The sequence below is a fragment of the Chlorocebus sabaeus genome, chromosome 23 (assembly GCF_047675955.1).
Source record: "Chlorocebus sabaeus isolate Y175 chromosome 23, mChlSab1.0.hap1, whole genome shotgun sequence".
In the NCBI taxonomy this organism is placed as follows: domain Eukaryota; kingdom Metazoa; phylum Chordata; class Mammalia; order Primates; family Cercopithecidae; genus Chlorocebus; species Chlorocebus sabaeus.
Window position 1 is genome coordinate 9,892,818 of NC_132926.1, and position 8,795 is coordinate 9,901,612.

Genomic DNA, 8,795 nt, shown 5'->3' on the forward strand with positions numbered 1-8,795 from the left:
CCAAGCCTGGGTCATGGAGCAGAGGAAGGTGTTTCCCCAAAGGGAGGAGAGGCCAATGGGAAGAAACTTAAAGACACACTCTTCGGGGACTTTATCGGGCTTCGTGGTCCCCCTCCTCTTTGCCGTGTGACCTTGGACCAGTCACTTCCCATCCTGAACCTCAATTTCTTAATTAGCAAAACAGGGATGACCTCCCGCCTGTGAGGAATGCTTGAAAGCATTCAATGAGTTAAGGTGTACAAATTGCCTCGCACAGCACCCGGCATGCAGGGGACACCAGGTCTTTGCCCCGCTCCCCGCCGTGTGCACCCAGACCCAGGCAGGGATGCTGCTAGCATGCAGACGAGCTGCTCCTTAAACAGCGATTTAATTACATCCTTTCCTCCTCGCAGCATCTCTGCCTGTGAACTGTTCCAGCCGCCTTCTCTCTTAGCACTCTCCTGAGACTATGAAGCTCTAAGTGGAAGCCCCTAGAGACAGGTGATGGCAATAACTATTCATTCAGCACACATTCCCCGAGCCGCATGAGGAGCTCAGAAGTGTCCTGGGCACTGTGGTCACAGCTGAGAACAAGGCCGACCCAGGCCCTGCCTTCATGGGGTTCGTGCTCACCCACAGATGTGCCCTTTGCCGTGCCGGCCTGTGTGCAGGCCGTCTCTGTCCTTCTAGCAAACATGAAGTTAATGTTATCTCATTGGCTCCTTTGAGTTTCCTTGTGCTCGTGTCACAGAGGAGGAAACTGAGGCGGTGGGGGGGCAAGTGCGAAATCCCCTCATGTAAGTTGATCATTCAGCAAGCGAGAGGCGGAAATGAGGTACTACTTCACCTTCCTTCTGGGACAAAGCCTGAGTCAGGCTCCACGCAGAACTCAAGGAAGTTTCGTTACAGTGACAGCTCCTGTAAAAATCAAACAGGCCATCTCCCAGGAAGTTACAGGAGAGGAAGAAAAAAAAAATAGACATTCGTGTGCAAAGTCAGCCCAGGGTCAGGGAAGAGCCGTATTGAGTCCATACATGGAAATCCACCTCCACCAGGATGGGCCGTCCCAGAGGCAGGCGAGAAGCCCCCAGCAGGCGCCCAGTATCAGGAGGAACCGAGCCATTCAAACTGCAACCGGGAAGCTGAGAGCAGATGGGCCGTGTTGAAACAATTGGCCGAGCTGCCATCAGGCTCAAAGCTGCCCTTTGGGAAAGTCCTGGGTTCCAGGGGAAGGCCACGCAGTCCCTAACCCAGCCCACCAGCAGCCACCAGCCTGGCCCATAACAAGGCCTAGGCAAGATCATCCCACAGCTCCAGTCCCTGTGTAGGTTGACGAGGACTGAAGAGCTAACTGGCTAGTCCAAGGCAGAGACTAGCAGTCAGCAGTGACTTTGTAACCCAACAGAGCATTCCTGGCTGTAGGACTTGGGGCAATTGATTTCCTCAGTGTTCTCATCTGCAAAGTGGTGATGCCTAATACTTGCCTTGGAGAGTGAGGAATAAATGAGGCAATGGTGCGGCCACTCTACCCGTGTTATACCACACAATCCATGCAATTAGGGTTTGAAATTCTCAGCTGCACACAAAGAAACTGAGGCTTAGGCAGGCCAGTCCTTGCACAGTCACACAACTGGTCAATGGCAGATACAGATTTGGAACCACAATCTGTCTGAGTCCGCAGCCCAGCTCTACCCACCTCACCCAACACACAACAGGTCCTCGCTATGTGCCAGGTGCTTTCTCTGCATACTTCCACTCTGGTGGTTTCCAGTTTCATCCTTCACATCTCCTGCTGGGTATTAGTTCTGAAAGTGTTGGCTGTGTTTGCTTCCTGGTATGCCGTGGAAGACTTGGGAATTCAAATATACTTGTGAAATCCAAACGGATGCATTTATTAATGGCCCACAATCAGGCAGAGTCTATTCGTTGAACAAACAGACAACACAAGGCCTTCCTCCAGGCACAGAAGAAACAAAAGGTTCTTTCTAGCTGCCAGAGGCTGGGCTGCAGCTCAGCTCTTGGAGGAGATGTCAGGCGTCCTCAGTGGATAACCGCGGCTCATGCATCTGTCCAAGACACAGGATCTGGATAGCGAAGTTCTCATTGTACTTCCCACCCACCACTCTGTCTGAAGCTACTCACACATGCTGTTGGCTTACTCTGCTCAGGTGTGAGGGCATCAGAGTGCCAGTGTGTGCAGCAGCCTGACAGTTGGCAAGGCCCAAAGAGTGAGGGTACCAGGGGACAAAGAAGAGAAGGGCTGGAGGACCAACTCCCCTTCCCAAATATAGTACAAGTGGCTCCATAGAACCAAGCCCTTCACCTCCGGCAGGTAAGGAACTGCATGTTAAGTGCCAGGAGGATGGCACAGATGGAGCTGACCTGGGCCCAGCTTTCGAGGAGCACAAGGCTGATGTGCTGCCTCAGTTTCTCCTGAGTGATCCATTTTTGGGATGCCTAAGGTAAAAGTTACAGAAATATCAGGGCTTCAGCAAGTTCAAGGTTTTTTGGCCATGCAACTTCTCTTTTCCTCCTGGTGGTTCCTGGCAAACACTCCAAGCCTGGCTCCCTTTGCAAGGGGTACCATGCTGCCAACACAGTTTGGAAATAATGGCATTCACCTTCCCAGACTGTAGTGGGAGGAATTTAAGTGGCCAGTCTCCAGCTTAACCCTTGAAGGTTCCCTGGTGTCCCTGCAGACCTGGGTTCAAATCTCAGCTCTGCCCCTTCCTCCCTGATGACTGTGGGCCGTTCACGTAGTTCACGTCGCATTGCTGAGCCTCCATGTCTGCATCTGTAGCACAGGGATTGTGATAACAGTGCCTCAAAGGCATGGTGGGGACAGATGACATCATGTGCAAAGGGCCTGGAGCAAGGCAGTCATCGGATGAATGCAGCTCTTTAGGGCCACTGCCCAAAGCCCATCTTCAGTGAAAAGTGCACCCTTGTCTCAGGCAGACAGCAAGAACTTGGATTGAAGACCCCCATGTTTATGTCGCTATCCTGGACCTCGCCCCAGAAATGGACTCACATATTTGATGATCTCCTGGATGTTCCTGCTTGGTGGTTTAATTAGCAGCTCACACTTGATACACACAAGGCTGATTTCTTGATTTTGCCCCCACCCTCTTCAAACCTGCCCCTCCCCATCTCAGGAAACAGCACCTGCTCTGCCAGTTACTCTTGAGACCAAAATCTTGAGACCATCTTTGATTTTCCTTGGCCCCCCTGTATCTAATTTTCCTCGGCTCTACCTTCAACGTGGAGTCAGAATCCAGCTATTTTCCACCACCTTTTCATACCCTCCATGCTGCCCAAGCCCCCTTGCCTTTCTGGGGGATGGTTGAAAAGCCTCCCGACTGGTCTTTCTGCTTCTTCCCAAGACTAATTTTAGCTTATTCTCTGCAGAGGAGCTGGAGGGATCTGTATTAGTTTCTTACGGCTGCTGTAACAAATTAAGGCAAACCTGATGGTTTAAAACAACATACGTTTATTCTCTTACAGCTTTGGAGGCTCAAAGCCCAAAATCAGATTCACTGAATAAGGTCAAGACATCAGCAGGGTTGGTTTCTTCCAGTGGCTTCAGAGAGAATCCAGTCCTTGCCCTGTCTAAGCTTCTGGAGACTGCCCACCTCAGCTCGCGTCTCTCCACTTCTTGCTTCTGCCATCACCTCCCCTCCTCCTCTGGACCAGCATCTCCTTTGCTTCCCTCTAATAAGGACACCTGTGGTTATGCCAGTGGGTAATCCCTCCATCTCAGGGACTTTGACCTTCATCACATCTGCAAAGTTCTTTTAACCATACTGACGGTTTGGAGATTGGCTGTAGACGTCTTAGGGGTGCATTTTTCAGCCTACCTAAAATGTATGTTGGATCCTGTCTCTCCTCTGTTCATCCCCCACCCCAGAAGCCCTCCATCTCAGAATAAAGGCTGGGATCTTACAACAGCCCTCAAAGCCCCCTGCAGTCTGAATCCCACGCCTTTCTGACTAAATCCTGCCCCCTGCCCTCGCTCACTCTGCTCGGGTCATGCCAGCCTCTTTGCTATGCCTCATCCGTGCCAGATACACTCCTGCCACAGGACCTGTGCACCGACTGTCCCCTCTGCCCAGAATGCCCTTCCCCCCAATGCCCTCATGGCTCAGTGCCCCTGTCGCTCCAGCCTCTACTCAAGTGACATCATCGCAGAGAGGACGTCCTAGGCCTCTCTGTAAAAACTAAAGCCCCATGTAGCCCCCATCCCTCTCTGTGCCCTCATTCTGCTTTACTTTTGTTTTTAACCTTCGTCTCCCTCTGAGATAGGTTTATTGGCTATTTGCCTCCCTACTAGGTTGTAAGTTTTAAAAGAGCAGGAATGTTTTTCGTTGCTGTATTCCCAGTGCTGAAATCAGTGCCTGACATGTAGTAGGTATGCCAGTAAATACTTGTAGATGGATGCATCTGTGTGACCCAGGCTCTCAAGCTCTGAAAGGATTGAACTCTAGCCATTGTATACTGTGTTGATCCAAAACTCCCCCAGCACTTTGGCTGGAAGATCTCAATCCAAAGGTGAAAATGCAGTCGCCAATAGAATTTGGAATGTTACCGCCCCCATCTTGCTCCGCCGCTGGTTCCTGGATGGGCTCAATCCCTGACCAGGTGTAGAGCTAACAGCTGTATTAGCTCTACATCCTGGCCCCATGTGCCAGGACTAGTCTATGCCCTGCACGTGAGTTAACTCATTTAATCCTCAGCACAGCTCTGGAAGGCAGGCGCTGTTGTGGTCATCCTCATGTTACAGAGGAGGAAAATTGAAGCTTCCGCTGTGGGCTAAGGGCACACAATGCTGTGTTTTTCCCAGGGGCAGGCTCAAGCCTGGTCTCTCCCTGAATTCCAGGGAGAAGCCCAGGAAAGGGCAGGGGGTGGGTGTTCAGAACCTCAGAACAGCCGAGAGGAAAGGAACTTGCAGGTCCATCCAGCCCAACCACCCCTCCCAGGCACCAGGCTGCCCTGCAAATGCTCAGGGGCCCCAGGTCAGGAAGGAAAGTTTGAGAGGCTGGGCCCTGAGGTGCTGGTCTCCAAGGGGTGCTCAGGCAGCCCTGAGGATGTGATGAGATGAGGACAGGGGAGCACAGACCTCCTCTCAGGCAGGGACTGGAAGGGTTGGGAGGGATCCTTCTACAGACTCCTCTGGTTGGAGGTTAGACCCCCGCCCAGCCTGGGTCCTCAAGATGAGAGCCTCTGTAACCACAGAGAGGCTTTCTGAAGGGACCAGGGACAGCAGGTGAACAATGGGGATTTGTTTTGTGGCTGAATGTCCAAGTGGGAGCTGCAGCCCAAATGCCAACCGCAGTACAGGAGACACTATGGCAGCCACCAGAAGGGCCCTGACTTCCACGACACGGGGAACACAGTCTGCTCAATATGTTGAATGGATATTTAAAGAGTTTGGGTTGGAAGGCATGACAAGTCGTCTCCTGCCCAGACATCTGCGTGCTAACCCTGAATTCAGAGTGGGCTCAGTCGCCCCATCAGGCAGTTGGCATCTTCTTCAGAGCCTCCTGGTGTTGCCAAGGACAACGCTATGGGTGTCAAGTAGGTTCCATCTGTCTGCATCTGGTGGGCAGCCAGCTGCACTAATAAAACTTCTCAGCCCCTGCCTGACCTCTAAGAATCTGAGCCAGATCAGTGTGACAAAGTAGAGGTTGCAAAGTGGACAAGGTCTCAGCTGATTTTGGTGGCTTTGGGAGGGTAGTGGGTAAATGGCTTTGTGGGGGTAGTGGATAAATTTGATGAAAATATGATGAATGAGTGAATGAATGAATGATACATACCCAATAAAAGCATCACGTATCAGACCCAAATAGTGCCTGTTCTCCCTGATATACTCCACTCTGTGGCTAAGACCTTCCAACATATGATCTCAAAGATTAGTTTGCCTCTAGCTCAAAGCCTCCACCTCAATTAGAGGTAATCTCCTTGTTTATGATGATAACAACCATCTATTATTCATAACCCACCTCCCAAACCCTGTACCGAGGATTTACTAGTCAGTATTCTCAGTCATGTCAACAGCCTTCTGTGGTGGGTATTGCTAATTTTACTTCACAGATAAGGAAGCTGACATAAAGAGACAGAAAGTCCAAGGACATGCCACTTTCAAGTGTCAGACCCAGGAGATGAGTCAGCCTGGTCCTTCCAGCTCAAGATGTTGCGCTGTTCACCACTCCGCTCAGGCACTGCAAACCAGAGACCTGGCCACAGCTTGCCCATGAACTCATGTGCTTATTTATCTGGTTGGTAGTGGTCCACACATGCATGCTGTGTGCACACACCTACACACACATCCCTCAGGAGCATATGCTCCATGCTAACGAGAACTTTGCATGTCTTGTTGCTAGCACATGACTCAAATACATGCTTGTTACCGACGGAATGCCTATGCCCCTCCCCCAAACTCATGCTGAAGCCCTAACCCCCGTGGTGAGTGTATTTGGAGACAGGACCTTTAGTAAGTAGGTAAGGTTGAATGAGGTCATGAGGGTGGGGTCCTGATCCAGTAGGATTAGTGTCTTCATCAGCAGAGACACCAGAGAGCTCACTGCCCTCCCTCCATGCATGCACAGAGAAGAGTCCAAGTGAGGACACAGCCAGAAGGTGGCTGTCTGCAAGCCAGGAAGGGAGCCCTCACCGGAACCCAGCCCAGACCTTGACCTGAGACTTCCAGCCTTCAGAACTGTGAAAAAATACGTTTCTGTTGTTTAAGCCACCCAGTCCGTGGTAATTGGTGGTGACAGCCGGAGCTGACTAATACAGTGCTCAATACATTTTTGTTGTGCTGCACAGATCTAGTTTGGTGCACACTATTTTTAAAAAGAGAATTTTTGTAGCTAGAAAAGAAGAGTTATAATATTCCAACACAAAGAAAAGATCAATGTTGGAGATGATGGCTATCCTTAATACCCTGATGTGATCATTACATGTTGTATAACTGTATCAAAATATCACATGACCCCCAAAATATGCACAACTATTATATGCCAATAAAGAAATTTTAAAGAGGATTTCAAAGGTTCCAACAGCCCTTCCTCCTCACCATCCCTCATTCCCCCACCCTGAGTTTGCAGGGACCCTGGGTTTGTGGGGACCCTGGGTTTGTAGCTGTGCTCTGAGCTGGGCTCAAGCTTCAGTATCAGGCCAGGTCCGAGTCAGGGTTCAATCCATGTGCATTTTTGGGTAGGTTGAGAGAAACAAGTGGTCCCTCTCATTCCCCCCAAGTCTCCCCACAAGGTGGGAGCACCCAGGCATGTATGTTGGGGACAGCTGTCTGCTGGGCCTGGGAGGCTTTCCCTACCTTGCAGCCGCTGGCAGCTCCCGGCTTTCAGCTCACTCCGCAGGGACAGGGTCTCGCAACCCCCACATGGCCTGTGGGGAGAGGTTCTCTGGGGACCTGCTCGCTGCATGGTGGCCCTGGTAAAGGGCCCAGCTCCGGCAGCACCCCTGGGGCTCAGAAACAGCAAGGTGCGGGGAAGACGCTGAACACTTCACCAGCCCCCAAAGGCCCACCCAGCGTGCAGCCAGGAGAGTGAGGAAATCCAAGAGGGTAACTAGAGTGGCTGCAATGCCCAGGGGAGAGACCCGCCCCTCTGCCACCTGGCCCTCGGAGTCCAGCTGCCACTCACCATCCCACTGCAAAGCACAGGTGGGCAGCAGCGGGCCTGCCGGAGCGCCAGCAGGATGGTGGCCTCTCCTGCTGGGGTGGGGGATGTGGGGGTGCAAAGAATGGAGCTCTGCCCTAGCATGGTCACCAGCACACCTGAGTCAGGAGGCTGTTGCTTTGCCTGGGTGAGCCTTGTTTTTCCTTTGGAGAGAAGGTCCGAGATGAGGGATGGTGGAGGGACAAATATTGACCAGGTACCTACTTGGTGCTGGGTGTTCATTCCTGTGTTAATCATCACAGCTGGTACCAACTGAGCTCTTGCAGGGCCAGGCACTGCATACATTACCAGTGCCATACATTATCTCACTTAACCCTCACAAAATGGCTATGAGCAAGTATCACTACCCTTGTTCCATGAATGAGGAAAGTGAGACTCAGAGAAGTAATATGACAGTCCCAAGATCACACAGTTGATGAAACACAGGTTTGGGATCCAGCCAGGGCTCCGAAACACAGTTCCATATTGTCCAATGGACAACAATAAATAAGATCTCAAATTTCTGGAGTGCTTCCATGTGTCAGGAAATCTTTTGAGCATTTTGCATTCATTAGCCTATTTAATTCTCCCCATAGCTCTTTAAAGTAGGTACTTCTATTATCACCATTTCATAGATGAGGAAACTGAGGTACAAAGAGATTTAGTGACTTGCCTAAGGTCATACAGCAGCTAATGAATGGTCATAGCAGGATTTGAAGCCAGGCAGTCTGGCCCCAGTGCCCTAAAACTACAAGGCAACGCTGGCTCTCAGCTCAGCTCCTGTGATCCCCCCACTGAGCCCCAGATTGTGTAGAGTTAAGTTCTTGGTCCAAGGTCACCCAGAGGGCTAAGAGCAAAGCTGGGATTGGAATCCAACCATTTCTTGCTGTATTCTTACCACAGTAATAATTACCGTTCCCATTCAATGGGCGCTTACTACCTGTCAGGTTCTTAACCAAGAATGTTACATGTATTGTCACATTGAAGTTTCACAGCCACCTCGGGAACGAGAGATTGTTTCAGCCAGGATAGGCACAGCGATGCTATGATAACCCATAACCCTCCGCAGTTTTAACAGCTTCAAATTTTAAAGCTTGCATTCATTTGCTTATTTACTCTTTTGCTGATGATACATATTTT